Here is an 18,810-nt window from a genome sequence, read left to right as displayed (position 1 = left end):
GATTTAAACCAATGGAGATGTTTCTCCTTCCATTGCGTTTTTAAACGAGGTAGGTCACAAGCAGTAGGCAGAGTTAATCATGAAAAAGACAATTGTAAAAGAAATATTAATTCACAATTTTATAAGCCCTAAATAACAACTACATTGTTATATTTGTAAAATGTAATTAATGAAATAACAAATCCAGATAATTAATAAGTGTTAATAACTATTAATAACCATTAATGATTCTTAATAATTAATAATTAATAACTTCTGTGACAGCACAATGCTAATACAAATATAGAAAGATAATAAAGAAGGATAATTAAATTTTTTGTATTATATGAGATCGTCATTGTTATTATTGGTATTATTTATCTAAATAACTGCATGCGTAAATGTACTGAAATGCATTCTATATGTTTATTTTATATTTGTGTGTGCCCTTGCTCTGCTGATAGCGACTAGCTGAAACTTGTGATGATAATGCCTTCCGGTCTTTGAACTCTGCATGATAAAATTGTTACATATTATTATATAATAGTTTAGGTTAAAGAAAACAGAGTGTCTCTAGGTCATAAGTATATTAGAATGTTTACATGTAGTAACCAAATATTATACTCATGGTATAGGGTGTATAGTAGTTATTCTGCATGTTCTGTCCTAGGCTTAATAGTAGAATATATAATTTTATTTCTGCTTACGCTTTTCCTCACCCTTACCGTTCCTTGGGCGTTGATCTGTTCCAGTCGCGAGATAGCAGGGAAGTAATAGCCCGATTAGTCTCTCTTGCGATAAAGGATTTCCGCTCTGGTACCTGGTATGCAACGCTACGCTTTGGCTGCTTATGCCTTTTTTGTTACTTGTATTTCCTACCTATACCATTCCTTGGGCGCTGATCTGTCCCAGTCGCGAGATAGTAGGGAAGTAATAGCCCGATTAATCTCTCTTGCGATAAAGGATTTTCGCTCTGGTACCCGGTAAGGAATGCAACACCGAAGAACATTAACCCAATGATCATCCACTTACGCACAGAAAAGTATAGAATTTTAGTCTTCATAGTAATTAATGCACAGAATTGTATGCACATTATTCACAGAAAAGTATACCACTTATGCACAGAAAAGTATAGAATTTTAATCTTCACAGTAATTAATTATTTATTGTATTATTTTCATTATGTTTTTAATAGTACATAACATACTTATTTAATAGTACATAGCAATTCACATTATGCATAGTTTGCATTGATTAGTTTACAACCGGAGTGTCGCAAGTCAACTTGTGCCTCTATTAATAGATCATTTATAAATATCAGTATTTAAGTTATTTAATTAGCTGGTTTGTTTTAAGTCACAATGGTATATGTATTTTTATGAAAAAATAACGCACATGTTGCTGGCCAGAAAATAGAAAATTTCTATCTGGTGGAATGGAAAATATCATATTAGATAAAGTCGATAATACTCACACACTATGGCAAAACAATACTTTTATCTGTAAAGAAAATAATTAAATTAGAACAAAATAATTTCATTTCACAAATTAATTTTCTTTTCCATATGGTAAGGATTAATGCAATAAAATTATTAGAATAAAAACACTAAAGGGTAAGATCTCAGAACACAAGATTAGAATGGAACAACAGCACTTGGAAGAGGAAGAAAGCATCCATTAACATTCATTGACATTATAAAGGATACAAAGGGGTTTGAACTACTGACCGCTACAGACACTAGCGGCACAAATGGGAATAGTAACACCATAAGTACGCGAGTGTCCGTAGTGGAAGGTATGAAACTTAATCCCATAGATGCTGCATGAGTTAAAGGATTGCTTGGTGTGTGGAACCTGACAATTTGCATGTTTACTAATGACTTCCGTTAGGTACAACCCCTGCCTCAAACGATATTTTTAATTCACACCGTTTGGCAGGGATGTCCCTAGGGGAATGTTATTGATTCATCTCGCATGCTCTTATCAAGTGGATGAAGAGAGGGTTGAAGATTCTCACCAATGAACGCATATACACCTAAACTGGAACAAGACTTAAATGCATAGAGCCTGGATAAAGTATATGTAGAATTAGTAATTAGAGGGAAATGTAGCATGAAGTAATGACATGATCTGCTTGATTGTATTATCAAATTTCCTTTCTCTTTTATTATTACAAAATATTTTATTATCATTTCTATCCGATGTAACGTAAAAGATTTATGCATCTTGCATGAAGAAGGAATGTAATGTTGGGCTTTGTTTTGTTTTTCAGAGACTTATTAAATATATTCCTAAAATAGTGTACTCAAGGGAACTATATCTATATATATGATAAAATATATATGTAATATGCTATTGGGATATACGAGTAATATACATAATTAATAAGCTAGCCTATAAGTTACTAAACATAGTGTTCTTATATAAAATATGTGAATGAAAATCATCACTCTATATATATATTGCACATAAGTAATAATAATGACCTAACTTTAATAAAGAAATCACAATGTAACTAATATGAATAGTATGCAAGAACATATAATTCTACTAAGGACAATGTTACTAAACAAACTACTGCATATATATATATATATATATATATATATATATATATATATATATATATATATATATATATATATATATATATATATATAATAGGATTTACACAACAATTCTAGTAATTATATAACTCTATGAATAATATGCAAGGATATCTGAGTCTAATAATGGCAAAGTTACTAAACAGCTACTGTGTATATATAGGATATACTAGATATTACTAGGATATACTCAAATCTAGCAATTATACAACTCTAAGTCTAAAACTCTAAAGATAAATCAATATTAACTTGAAAACTATTGATCTGTTTAAATCAAGAATAATACACATATAATTACTTACTACTAATAATACAATATAACTACTCTATCTCATTAATCAAAGCAATATAACGGTCATAATATTTACATTAATAAAGAGTATTAAAGCGAGTAAATGCGCATAGCATAATTTAAATTTGATAGATTCAGATAGACAGAACGGAGCACAGGTAATAGTCAAGCTGTCTGAGAAAAGGAAGTCGCTCTTATGACTGCCGCTTCACCCAATTTAAAGCGGTCTGAGCAAAAGCACTCGTACACAGAAGGGCCTTCTTGGGAGAGGCTACCAGGAGGGCACGTTGGTCGTAAAATTTCAAGCTATAGAGTACATGTTCTTTAGTAGCTAGTGGAATAAAATGCTTTAGTGAAAATTCTCCTCTAAGTTGAGCAAGACGGTACTGAACTTCATCATAATTTAAATCAGTAAAAACGACAAATGCTAATTTATATGACAAGGTTTTACTAATAATAAGATAGCAATAAAGGTCATGAATAACGAGGACCGTTTAAACAGAGTTGTAATCTGGTATAAGGAAACCTGTCTAGCACCAAAAATAAAGAGGTAATGTTTGTCTACCCGTAAGGGTTTAAGTTCAAAGAAAAAACAGAATTTGGTGGAAGATATAAGATCTTTGGCTTGAGAAAAGTCTGTTAAGCTGTAACAAGGGATTTCTGGCAATAATTTACAATGTTCTGCATAAAATACATACTTAAAATGATTGTCCAACGAAATGGCCATTTCCTAGTGCCGTAAGGAGCCAATTTCTGATCTTTTTCTTCTGTGATCGGTCTCGCTACGTCGCTTATCACGTCCGCCACTTATTTTATGTCTGGAGATATGTAAACAGTAACAGTTAACACTTGAATTTAACGAATATCGAATAACAGTACATTTTAGTTCCAATATATTCTCCTACATCCTATTAAGGAGTGTCTACATATGACACAATGATGTACTGAGGCAGCACAAGATGTACATAGTGCTAAATGATTACATGGCAATGATAGCACATTAAGATCATTTTGAAAATATACCTTGCATTTAAATTTGTCAGAAAGATCGTTAAAGGAATTTTAATTTGTGTTGTTTATATATGAATCATTTCTTTCACTAGTTAATTCTTTTTGGCAAGGCTTTGTAGGAGTGTATGACATAGCGCCTGTAGACGAGTCAAAATAATTAGGCCTAGGGTGCGAATCCAATTCTTGTTGGATCTGGCGAACAAATTCGGCTCCTTTTAGTAACAACAAGTAGTAACAAGTCGGGGAATATTTAGAATGCTCAATCCAGGGATTATCCAAAGACTTCCAGTCAAATAATCCCAGTCCACAGTAATAACATAAGACCAAATCATGATTTCCGGTATAATAAAATCCAGCTCGAACGAGTTCTTTTGAATTTTGTCCCGTTCCCTTGGGTCATGTAGCGAATGTTTACAATCGTGTTCCTGCTAATGCATACTTGGAAAGCAAAGGAAGGTTACACAAATAGGTATGTGTGTTATACAGGTCAATAACATATAAGGGATCTAAATGAACTTTAGGTGGAATAGGTTTAGGACCTAATTGGAATGGCGCAATGGTCGAACAAGGATCTGCCTCTATGGGAATATTCTGGGTGTCGTGACGTAATAACAAGGGGCAATTTGGGTTAGTATGTAGTATAATCGGCAGTAATAACTCACCGGGGCGGAAGTTGCCGATTATTACCTGACAAAATATACATCTTACAAAATCGGGGGCTGAGAAAAATAATAGCCGTATTTAGCCAGAAAGTCAGGATTTAGAAAAACATGTGGCCAATTGCAGAATCCTTCTATCCGTTTCCTTGCGGAGATTTAAAGAAGGCTGCATAAATTATGGAAAGCCGAAACTTGGAAATGTTGATTTGCCATTCATAATAGAAGCAGGTTACTTGCGGGAATGATAAAGGTCCGTGTTTGGTTTCCTTAATTTTCTGAAAAAAGTAAGGAATTCACTGTGTAATGAAATTTGAGAGTGTACTTTTCTCTTTCTCTTCTCTCTCTAGATTTATATGTATTTTCCAATATTACTCACATTTTGTACATCTTAGCACATAATTAAGGTATATTTAGTTCTAGCTATACATTTGAGTGTTGCACTAAATCATTTATCCCACTAGTTAAGGTGTTATAATATGTTGGGTTTATTTATTCCCAATTATGTGAAGGAGATATTTCCATAATAAGCCACTCAGTGGATGTGCACTCAGAGGGGCGGTTTTAATGCTTCTGATTGCTTTCTACCTTTTTACGAGCATACCACTTACATAAAGCTTGGCTGTGGGCCAAGGCACATCGAGGAGAGTTTCCTCGTAAATGGGAAGTACAGTGCTCACGTGAGCGTGGAAGGTTTTCTAACCGAGTGCATCCCAAATTTTCTAAGTCTACAGCTTTGAGATTGAATAGCTGTAGAAGCCATTTAATTTTATTATTTCCTTTGCAGTATAGGTTGCTGTTTGGTGTGATTATAGCGGTGAGCGTTTCTTTTACTGCGGAAATAGAAATCCCGTCAGAGTGGGACCATTCCAAACCATGAGTATGCTTGGTCTGAAAGTGAATTCGTTTTCGATCGGTCTCTGCTAACGTTTCCAAAGGGCAAGGTAAGTTAACCCAACAATTAAATAGAAAGGTGTTATTCGGGGTTTCTACCCCTAACTCTCGTAAATAATATGTTTCTCCTAACAAGAATCCGTGTAAGTCAATTATAAAAATTGGTTGGTTTGGAGAGATTCTCAAGGGAAAGGAAAGAGATGACAGTGAAGCTAGTAGAGTGCGATCCCTAAGGATCCCTTGAAATGCAGACAGTAAGAGGGAAGTTGAAAAAGCATGAGTGTGACGGTTCGAAAATACTTCCCTCCATCTATCAAATACTTCCTTTTTCTACATATCTTCAGCTAACTGCTGTGCTATAGTGTTATTGGTACACACTCCGACCTCAGTGAGGCATTCTTTAATTGTGGCGTATACACAGGTGTCCTTTACGTAACCTCCATGACATATTGTGCAGTTTTCCTTCCCAGCCATTGGTTTATTATTATTTAGTAGGTACCCTTGAGAAATAAAGAAAAGTATTGTATAGAAACTACTGTTTCTTTCTTAGCAATGATGAATTAACTATGCCTATTAATTAATTAATGTTTTATTTTCCAGAATATGTAATAATTTTGTTTTTATTTATTATAATGTTATTAACATTATCCATGAATGTTTTAATTACAGTGTTTTTGTTGTTATTATTATTATTATTATTATTATTATTATTATTATTATTATTATTATTATTATTATTATTATTATTATTATTATTATTATTATTAATATTATTATTATGGAGGCAATATCTCGCAATACTCAGGTCTTATATGAAGAGTACGAGGTATTTTATATCCGTCGGCTACATTTTGAGGTCGAGGGAGAATTTTAGAGGGTCGGGGGAGTCTTCTCAATTTACGATAATATAAAGCAGATACAATTAATAGACAACCTAATATAATATTGATGATTAATCCCACGACTATTGTTATGGTGCATTCTAAGCTTTCATTATGTATATTGTTAAAATTATTATTTTCCAGTTTCTCAGACACTTCATAATTTGTTATCAGGGTTGGAACCTTATCCGGTTTATACTTTAACCAAAATGATGTGAATGAGTGTAATGAAACTATGACATGAGTTGAGAAAAAAAGCTCAACATATGGCAAAAAGGAATATATCCAAAAAAAGTGTTTTGTCAAGTAACTAACATTGTTTTGTAGTAATTATATGTAAAAATGTGTATGTGTACTTAAATTAGGTTACAAAAGAATTTTGGATAATCGGTCACACTTATCGTGGACTTATGAGGTTCTCCGGCAGTCACGTAGCGTAAAAGGTAATTAAGTGAACAAACAAGGCTCTTATGGAGAACCTCAGGGTCTGACTGACGAAATTTAAACAATATAAAAAGGTAAGGGAGAGGACCAAGGATCATCACGGCAACCAACCAGCATCTCATCGAGTAATCGACCAGAATCTGCACAACATGGGTAGAAAATTAACATTTATACCGTAAGTTGTATTTTTCATTAGTACCAAAACGCTGTCATTTATATAAGGCTCCAAGCTTGTCGACTTGATCTCCTGCGAAAGATCATAAATTGCATTTGTATTTGGTCTTTAATTCATGTAAAATAGTCTTGCTTGTTGTAGAAGAAAATTATTAATCTGTTAATTGACATCTGACAGGCAAGAGATCCCTAACTACCTCCATATTTAAATATGGCTCCCAGACGAAAGAATACAGCTGGGGCCTTATATTAAATGACAGCAGCTTTCTTTATACCAGATTTATTTTTTTTCTTTTCTCGCTTTTGGACGTTTTCCTTTTTTCAAGAGTGGTATAGTTCTTTCAGTGCATTTGCTATATATTTTTCCTTTTTTCACTAATATACTTTCGAGTGTATTCTAGTATTTTATAATGCCAATAACACGTAGTCTTGCGCAAACGATGCCCATAAACGGTCACGTAGTAGCCCTGTAGTCTTTGACGACTCTTCCTGCTATCTCCATTAACCTACTCGCTAACAGCACTACACCCCATTCTATAACTCCAGAACCTGTAGTTATTACTCCTTGCCATACAGTTTCTCAACCTTCAGCCTCTGTCACGTTAGGCTCCGCATCCGTTTCAGTTAACCCCAACTCTCCCACAATATTTGCGGGCATACATTTAGAGAGGGTAGATTTCTTTCTAACTAATTTCGAACGCACAGCGAAAATATCTGGTTTGTCAGAAGATCGAATGAAAAATATTTTTTCGTTGTGTCTAGCAGATGTACCCTTATACTGGTACCAAACCACTGCCGGGTTAGAAGCTTTGTCATGGACAGATCTGAAAGACAAATTTTTGAAACAATTTGGTCCTAACAACTTGCCTATATCAGCAACAGAAAGATATAGGTCTGGGGTTCAGGACCATTCCGAATCCCTTTTTCATTACTTATACGCCAAAATGTATTTGTCTACCCAAATAGAGAACCCGCGTAGCTTTAACGAATTTTTATTAGACGCTATTACAGAAATGCTGCCACATCATATTGTTGAATTTTCTGAAAAAACCACTCGCAACTTTGAAAAATTAATTACTCTAGCCTCTACTAGGGAACGAGCCGATAGATTAGCACAAAGACGGTTGGCAAGCCTGCCTGCTGTTTCCAATATACCTCCGCCTTCCAACAGTATTTCCCAGGCGGCGAATGATTCACTTAAAAATATCATTACTCGCCTAGATACCCTCCAACTCCAAGTTAATACACATATGAATGCCCAGCCAGTAAAGCGCATTGTGGCATTTACGGAGGATACGCACGCTGGATCATTTAACTGCTCTTCATATCCGAATAATAGCTGTAGTGCGGACAACTTTCGCAGGTCAAAACGGGCATCTTTTCATTAATCCCCCAGTAGACTAGGCGACAACCAGCAGCCTAAAAATACTGCCACAGATAATCATTGCTGTTCTCATAAGCCCAGGCAGTGCGCCTGTGATCAAAAGTCAGGAGACGCAAGTAATAAGTCTGAGGACAAAATTTGTACATGTCAGAGCAACCCACAAAGTTCTAAATCGCAGCCCACGACCCAATCAAAACCGCAAAAACATTTTAAGAAAAAACAACGGCCTTCCTTTAGAAATTCCAATAATCAACAATCAAAGGGTTTTTCCGCATCGACGAATTTTGCATTGATGTACCCTCCAGTCTACCCACATCCTTTCCTTGGGGAATACCCCTCACACTATTTTTATCCTAATTACTCCCCCAAATCGCAAGTCCCTAGTCAACATTATGCTAACACTCCTCTGCCTTCCTTATCTTCCACGGACACTAGTTCAAAAAACGGGGAAAATTAAGGGAGACATAGATGCACCATCCCCTGTCAATACTCATATTGTATCACAGGATATAACTAACACCACTTCACACAGTGCTACTACGCATACATTGCAACAGCTAGAGTTAGAAATGAACTCCAAAACCTATTTACACAAAAAATGCACATTACAGGTACCTATAATCTTTCAGCGTCAGTTAACGTACATACAAGGGAAAATCCCAGGAAAAACACACTCTCTAGTATTAGATACAGGCGCAGAGCTACATTTACTTCCCAGCCATTTAGTACCCCTACAGGTAAAGCCTTTCCCACTAACTACAGTACTGCCCGGCATATCTGGGTTACCCATGCGGCGACATTAACAATAAATATACAAGGTTACAATTTTTCAATACTTTTTCGCATAACGCCGTTACGTTCCTTTCGCATCATTTTGGGTAATCAATTTTTGAAAGAACATCTGGCATACTTAGATTATAACAATAGAACTTTAACATTAGAACATTTTGGTAAGAAATCCCCCACCCCTTCTCCCAATAGTAACGCACAGGTACATCTAATAACAAATGATACAAGTAAGTTCTCCCGAAAACATACATTCGGTTTCCACACTGCAAAAACGCAAACAATCCCTGCCTGCGCAAGGAGTAGGCATGCTCAAACTGCATATACCGTTACATTCAGACATTAAGCATTTTTATATTCATTCGCCAGTTCATGAAAATTTTAAGGGATGCTATACCGTACACTCAGCAATCATAACTGATAACCTTGCAATCTCTATTGTAAATTTATCTAATTATGACCAGACCTTCACACAGGGAACGGTCATTGCATTGGGCACAGTCCTTCCAAAGGACATAAGAAATCGAATGTGTTTTCAGTAACTCAGCTATATGAACCAACCGAGAACCGAAGAGAACCGAAAAGAACGCATGGACAAAATAAAAGACTATATTGATTTCACGAAACTCAATATCAATCCGGATCTTTCTCCTACTCAAAAACAACACATGTTGGATGTTTTGAAAAATAGAGTAACAACATTTAAATGGTTTCCTACTGACTTCACAAAAATTAAGACCTTTAATGTATCCTTAGACTTAATTGATCGTCAACCGTTTTCCAATCGTCAATACACAATTCCCCATAGACTGCGCCCCAAACTGAAAGAAAGGTTTTGCCAAGGCATTATACAGCTCTCCTCGTCCCAGTACAGGAATAACATCTTAGCTATAGTTAAACCGAACTCAAAAGGAGACCTTCGTGTTGTACTTGATTTACGCACGCTATCTCGTATATGCCACACCATAGCTGATGCAATTGAACCAATACAAGAAGTATTGGATTCAATGGCAGAAGCAAAGTGGATCATACACCTTGACTTATCTCAGTCGTTTTACCAGTGTCACCTTGCCGAAGAAGACCGCTCTAGTACTGCTTTTTCAGTTCGTGACTTAGATTTACCAGTACGAACTATGCGTACAGCCAGAAGGCCACAAAAACTCTATCAATTTACAACGTATTTTACGTACTATTTACCGTGACATTCCCGCCAAAAACTTTTCTTTATATGGGGATGACTTTTATATTTATTCCCCTTCATACTCACATTTGCTAAAAAATTTTTACCAAGCCTTGGAGCTAGCAGAAAAACAGTCATTGCTGTTTAATGTAGATAAATCAGAATTCGGAGTAACATCGGTAAAATGTCTTCGACAGATTGTTTCTCACGGTTCTTTGAAACCTGATCCGTCCAAATTTGACGCTATCACTAAACTACCAAAGCCCACAAGAATGAAAAAATTGCGCGGATGTCTTGCTAGTGTTAATTTTTACAGAAACCACATCCCTTTAATCTCGCGAAAATTTGAGCCCCTATACAAGGCCCTGCGGGGGAACCCAAAAAAGTTACAATGGACTTCTGTGATGGACCAGACATTTGAAAGCATGAATCAACTTTTAGTTAACCCACCTGTACTACAGCTTTACAGCGTAGAAAACGCTGAACACATGGTAATGTGCGATTCCTCAACAGATGGCGTTGGCGCCTGTTTATTTCAGAGAAAGATAGGAGTAAAAAATTATCACGCGGTATGTTATATATCAACAAGACACCCACAACGCAAAAAACCACTTCCTATTCATAATTTGGAATTGTTTGCCATTTTTTGCACTGACAAAATTTAAGAAATATTTATTAGGCCACCACTTCACTTTAGTAACAGACTAAATCGTTACTTGCACTAAAATCCACCACACAATTGACGCCAAAAATTTTACGGTGGTTGGAACAGATTAACCAGTATGATTTTATACTGTTCCACGTGCGCTCTGCCCAGAATCCGGTCAGTGACATGTTAAGTAGGAATCCATTACCTTTCGATGAAACAGATTTACAGCTATTAGACGCGGATGTGCATCCTTATCATCTGTTAGCCTTACACACAAAGACAGACAAAGCTCAACTTCAACGTAATGGCCCATACTTTTAAAAAAAATTATTACCGCACTCATTACTGAAGACCGTACGAACAAACATTACCAGACTTGGAACAAGCAATATTTTCTTCAGAACAACCTTTTGTACCGCAAAATGTATTCCCCGACCCAGCCGCGCACTTTACTTTGTGTACCCAAAATTTTGCATGATACTATTTTTGATGAATTTCACAACAACTCGTTGATTCAACCTGGGTATATCAAGCTATATTATCTCATTCGCAACAAATATTACATACCTAACTTAAAAACTGGCTTCACAATAAATTACAGTCTGTTTAGATTGTGGATACTTCAAACGCAACTACCAAAAAGTTGTTGATCACGTGCAAAGATTGCCCCCCACTAATCTCTTCTCCACGTGGCAAGTAGATATTTGTTGTAAATTATTGCCATCGGAAGGCGATGAATTTACCCATTTCTATGTGGCTACTGACCTACATTCATCATATACAGTAACCGAACCAATAAAGACACCTACATCAGATGCTTTTATTGATTTCATCACGCATTAGATAATAATTCTCTTTGGTGTCATGGAGATTATTTATACAGATCAACAATCTACCCACACCAGTACAAAAACCAAAGCTTTTCTAGATTCTATGGGTATCAAAATTAAGTACGCACTACCAGGCGCCCATAAAACGATTGGCCAAGTCGAGTCTCGCATCGCGAATTTACAAACGGTTCTCAAATTCTTAACAAGAGACAATCAACGACAGTGGCCAAACTTCTTAAAAAGGGCCACAGCGACCATCAACCACAGCCCCCTAACAGCCTATGAAGTATCACCTTTTTATATCTTATTCGGACGTGAACCCCGCTTTCTTTGCAAAATATTCTCCCTACCATAGATCCACCCACGGATGTTGCGGACAGATTAGCCATGCTGAATGAGTTTCGTGATCTATTAGAATATAAAAAGGAACAAGCCTTTCAACGTTTGAAAGAAAAAATGAAAAAGTGAGGCTCCCACGGAGTTTCTTCCTGGATCTCAAGTCTTGGTTAAAAGATTAGCAACGCGTAAAGAAGAATGTGGTCCCCTTCGGTCACTTTCCAACAGACCATATAGATTATTAAACAAGCTAGATTCTAACACGTATCAACTTGACATGGATGGTAAGATTATAAGTACGGCGAAAAATAAATTATAATTATTCATTCTGGATACAGAGAGCAATCCTACATTCGTTACCAAATATAAACAATTCCTAAATACGTAACCGTGATTAAATAAACTACCAAGATGGAAATTGAGTAATACTGACACTTTATATTAATTACCGCCTTCGTCTCCCACTTAAATAATAAAAACATCAATATACAACAAATTAATTACTTCTTTAACTATACTAGTTCCTACACTGCGCAAATAAGACGGATCAACATCATGCAAAATTACAACACAAATTTATTTTATTTATACTTACCAACCAGGTTAGCTCCACACTAAAAATTCAGCCTATCCATTGGCCAAAAAAATATCATGCCACTTCCCCCATACCCATATACACAACACTGATCACATCACATCCCGGAACAAAATTTCTACATTAATACTAATTAACTAAGAAACTCATTCACTCACATAGCACCAACTGTCACAACCCTTCCCTACCCCAACTCATACTAATTGTACAAATCTGTTACCAGAATAAACAAATTCCTTCGGCTCTAAAACAGCCAATCACAGCGCGAAAAAAGTTGCACTTTTGAAATCAGCACCCTCAAGGTCGATTAGCAACGGCACACGTGTTCAATAACTCATACACACAAACATTCCTTTAATGAGGAGAAAGTTTGCATTTTTCCACAAAAATACCCAAACAGGAAATAAAGGATTTATTTTTGGTTCAATATACTGTTAGCTTTCTACGTTTGATCTTTTCACAAGCCCGAGTAACAATAAATTTTATACATTTCTTTTAGTTAATAATGCCTTATTTTGTAAATAAATGCTCACTACGGATTAAAATATGACAATGGGAGGGTAGGTAACAATCAACAACTACATACACTTAGTATTTCACAGCAAGCCTACTTATCAACAAATAATAATAATAATAATAATAATAATAATAATAATAATAATAATAATAATAATAATAATAATGATAATAATAATAATAATAATAATAATAATAATAATAATAATAATAATAATAATAATAATAATAATAAAAGAGTCTTATGAGGCTTCCTTTTTTCAATGTTCCTTGCCATACACATTCCTGAGGAAGTCCCGTTCAGACTTAATTTTTCCTTTTTAGCAATGAAAAAATAATAAAACGACATAACTTGAAATTACATCAAGGCAAATAACAAGTATTATACATTCTGCACTGAAATATTTACTATATCACTACTGAAACTCAAAAATGATAATTATTTAAAATATATACAATCTGGTATAAAGAATACTATTAAAAGTACAACAATCCTTTTTCACCTCTACCGTATTCCGACATCCCTTTGCCACCCTTCAACAAGCAAGGCACAGCAAGGAACCAGATACCTCCATCGCTGAAGTTCCAGTCACGAGAATTGGAGCCACGAGAAACCTCAAAAACTGATGTTCTAGTATTTGGATTTAGTCCTCAATTGGAGCCTCAAGAACATCTCCCTTGCCTGGTTCGTCACCCCTACTGGAGCCATCAGAGCGGTCTACCATGCCTGTGTTCACCAGTCCAATTGGAGCCACAAGGAAATCTCCCTTGCCTGGATTCGTCAACCCTACTGGAGCCACCAGCATGAAACCAAGCCTGTGTTCACCAATCCAATTGGAGCCACAAGGAAATCTCCCTTGTCTGGATTCGTCAACCCTACTGGAGCCACCAGCAGCAAACCATGCCCGTGTTCCACCACAACATTGGAAGCACCGGAGTGGTCTGCGCTGCCTAGCTCCACGTCCGTTTGAAGCCACGGGAACTCTCCCATGCCTGAGTTCCAGTCTTTATCAAGTTTGCGACATAACCCCCCACAGTGTGAACTCTACGTCGCCACATTACTTGTCGTTCACCACAACAACAGCAACACAAATTTTTGTGTGTATCTTCGACTGTGTTGCCAAAAGACTTAAAGTACATAAGCCATGAGCAGCGGCCATGGATGCAGCCCAATTGCCCTGCGGCCCATCGAAGGATCACGGTCCCCAACAAGGACTCACCTCAACCCAAACGACAGACTCAATGTGATGTGACCGATCCACGAACATTAGCTGCTGTGAACTTTTTTTTGTTTTGTGTGTGTGTGTGTGTGTGTGTGTGTGCATACCAATGGAATACTAGTTTCTAATTTTCAGTGTCTATGACTATAGTGTGGACAGAACTGTGAGTTTAAAAAAAAGGAGTGACACACACTACGGTGATGTTCAGGAACAATTCCACATCAGTGGGGACTGTAATGAAACTATGACATGGATTGAGAAAAAAAAAGCTCAACATATCGCAAAAAGGAACATATCAAAAAAGTTTTTTGTCAAATAACTAACATTGTTTTCTAGTAATTATATCTAAAAAAAAATGTGTATGTGTACTTAAATTCGGTTACAAAAGGATTTTAGATAAACAGTCACACTTATCGTGGACTTATGAGGTTCTCCGGCAGTCACGTAGCGTAAAAGGTAATTAAGTGAACAAATAAGGCTCTTATGGAGAACCTCAGGGTCTGACTGACGAAATTTATACAATATAAAAAGGTAAGGGAGAGGACCAAGGATCATTACGGCAACCAACCAGCATCTCATCGAGTAATCGACCAGCATCTGCACAACATGGGTAGAAAATTAACATTTATACCGTAAGTTGTATTTTTCATTAGTACCAAAACGCTGTCATTTATATAAAGCCCCAAGCTTGTCGACTTGATCTCCTGCGAAAGAGCATAAATTGCATTTGTATTTGGTCTTTAATTCATGTAAAATAAAGTCTTGTTTATTGTAGAAGAAAATTATTAATCTGTTAATTGACATCTGACAGGCAAGAGATCCCTAACTACCTCAATATTTAAACAGAAGGAATTATATGCGAACCCTTAGCCATCAATGTCTGGAAAGAGAGACATGGAAATTTAGAAGTCATGGTTGTGTTTTTACACATTAATTTGCAATCACAGACTAAATGTACAAATACTGCGCCTACCTTAGGGATGGAGTGTAACGGGATATCTACCGTTGGACATGAAATAGTAAAATCTTCTTCAGCTATCAAAAGAGATATTGTGGTGAAGTTTATGTATGAAATTGACTTATCCTTTGAATGATTAAAACATTTCCATTTACAGAATTCATCAACATCCTTCGTTCTTCCACTTAATTGGGCCTTAATACATTCAATGTATTGTAACATATGAACAGGTGGAGTGGTTCGGAGACATAATAGATCGGTGTGGATATTGCAAGTAGTATAAAGGATTTGATTCGTGAACTGCCGATAAACAATGAACAATGATGGTATATCTAAATAACAAATTTGATAACGTCCCCTAAAAGCAAGGGGGAAAATAATGTATGCACTGTTGTTAGCAGAAAAATCAGTAACCGGAAACTTTATTCCTAACATAGCTACTGTTGTAATATAAGACATTCAACCAATGGGTAATTGTAAATAGAAGCGGGGTCCGATTGTATTATTTTTAGTGTTTTTCCTTTTTGTTGTAAACGAAATTGAATTTCCTCTACCACATAAGACAATTCGATTACCTTAATCAATTGTGGATGGATCATTCTTCGCTGACAGCCAATCAATAATTTCTCAAATTCAATTTGGGAATTCAACTGCCAATCGGGTAACTGAAAAAAAACCATGGTTCTTCTGAATATTGAAATATTCTGTTATAAATATAATCCAAATTATCCTCTGTCAAAAGTAGTCGCTTAGTGTGCAACCGTGTGATTGTATGAAAGAAGGATCCCGTAGAGGGGTCATCGGCTGATATGGTTTCAGATAAGATATTTTGATCGAATTTTTCAAATTCATATTGCTTCGTAATGGTCGGTGGATAAGTGAATTTTGTGATAATTACTACCGCTGATTCATAGAGAATAGGTGAATCAAATGGAACAATAGACAATCCGCCATTCGCTAACGTAGGAATAAATAATGAATGAGTAGGATGATAGAAAATACAAAGCCCAGTTACTAGGCATATCACTGTTGTAGCCACATTGGCTGACGGATTAATTCCTCACCTCGCAGTTCTAGGGGTAGCTAAAAGGATAGCTAATGATCTTACTTTGAATGTGTCTCCTACACTCTGCGATTCTACATAATTTTGCGACTTCATTTGAGCAAGAATGGGACATAAATGCTTACAACAAAAAATATACAGTACATAAAGACATAACGCGAATATGACGACAGACAAAAGAGTATATGAAACTACTTCTGCTATGTCGTGTAATAATGTTGCTTCTGCAGGGGTCGGTACCAAAACAAGGGTGGCTATACTCAAATGATTCCTTAGTTTATACCCAATCCATAAGATAATTTGAAGATATTGTGGCATTCCATACATATAATATTGTTAAGTAAGGTCAAGTAGATTGAATTCTTTCAAGGAGTATGATTTGAGTATTAAGGGCTTAATTGAAGATAAGGTCGTTGAAATTTTTAAATGTGGCACCCTTGTAATCCATTTTTCGTCCAAACACTGATTGAGATGCGTGAATTCAGAATTTTCTAAAGTTGATCCTTTCAATTTCAGAGTTGAAACTTGAGCCCAAGAAGCGGGTATTATGATTTTCATTTCTACATCCTTGTCATTAATTTTTGGACAGGGAAAAGATGGAGATATTACATGGGTCTCCGTAATAATTGCCTTACATTCACAAGTTAGTGACAATTGATAAGTTCCAGGCATAGTAGAATCGAGTTGCATTGTTCGTTTGAATTTGGGGCACTCTATATGAATTTCAGTAGGGGGGTTGGTTAAAGCAAATAATCCAGGTCTTACCTCAGTGATCAATAAACCATTTGTCTCTTCACATCGAAAGACACAATATTTACTGATCTCAGCTACTGAGGCAGAATGAAACAGTGTTCTTGCACAACCTGGTGAACGCAAATTATCCGCGGGATAACTCGGAATGTAACATAATTCACTACTCTTGGGATGACGAGCAGATAATCTTTCAGTTGCAAATACTGAAATATCATTAGCTTGTTTTACAACAATTGACGGTTGATGCGAGATTAAACAAGTAGCATTCCCGAACTTATAAGGTACTGTTATCAATCCGTATACTTCGACACTGCCTGGATTTCGAGTAATAGGAACCTTAATTATTACACTTAAATCATTCTCATAGTGGCAAGATGCAATAGGTAACGTATGGTATTTCATCAGATCTGTTAATGGTACAGCTAATATATACAAGTAGCGTCTTAATTTAGCTTGCAATTATGAGAAATTTGCTTTTAATTGATCAGGGATGATCATAGTAGGGGGTATTCTTTGCGACATACAATGGGCTAATATTCATTTCCCTTAATGACTCGTATTAATGATCTATGTAAGCTAGTGACTTGCAAAGTTAACAATTGTTTTTCTGGAATACCTTCTTCTAACTCACGGTTTAATGCTCTCTGAGTCAACTTGATTTGGGTTTCTAATTTAGATATCGTAGCCTTTAACTGCGAATTGAAATTTTGACCAGCCTTTACAAACTATATAATATTTCTATGTTCTTGGTATATTTCAGTCTTAATTTCTTCAATAACACGTTCCATTTCAGTGGTACGAATAGCTACTTTGTCTACTAACGACACTGTAACTACTGAGCAACACCGCGAAGGGCAGACTCTATAAAATCGATACCACGTTTCATTCTTTGCTCTAATATGTTGTAATCAAGATGCGTTACATCATGTTCATCAATTAACATGGCGAGTTCATTTATGTGCTGAACTACGGAACAATAGGAAAATATTACATTTCCTGGTGGAAGCACTTCTTGAGTTAGCACTATGTGTTAGAGCCAATTGACCTTCACCAGTGGGTATAGTAGTTACATGCTGATGTAAATTAAGGGAACAGTAGCCTCATAGGCAATTACCTTTGACATTCTATTATAATATGCACCAGTTGTAATGGAGACAGTAAGTTGATTACCTGATGATGGAGATGAAACATCTAATAAAAACCCTAAGATGATCAGTATAGACACTATTACAAGAAAAACCATCTGCAAAAAATAGAGTTAGTTGCCAATTAAAAATTAATGCCATTTTATTTTTCCTGACACTACCAATAATATTACTTGTTGAGTTTTTCTATCTATCCTGAACATTAATTTGAAGGCAATTCCATACTTTTTCCGAAGTTTACGAATTATAGAAACTAATCGTCTTTTTGAATTATATAATCAAAATCTAAATAAACACCCGGAACGTAAGTGTGCATATCTTAAATAAGCTTGAGTGGCTAATACTGTTGAAAATTCAAGGGGTACTATGAGTTTAACTTACCTTTCAGAGATATTTTAAAAAAACTTCGCCTTAAGATTTACTTTACCCAATGCTCGACTAACGATCTTATGGAATTC

The sequence above is a fragment of the Thermobia domestica genome, chromosome 3 (genome assembly GCF_964235325.1).
Source record: "Thermobia domestica chromosome 3, izTheDome1.hap1.1, whole genome shotgun sequence".
Lineage (NCBI taxonomy): Eukaryota > Metazoa > Arthropoda > Insecta > Zygentoma > Lepismatidae > Thermobia > Thermobia domestica.
This window is presented reverse-complemented; position numbering follows the sequence as displayed.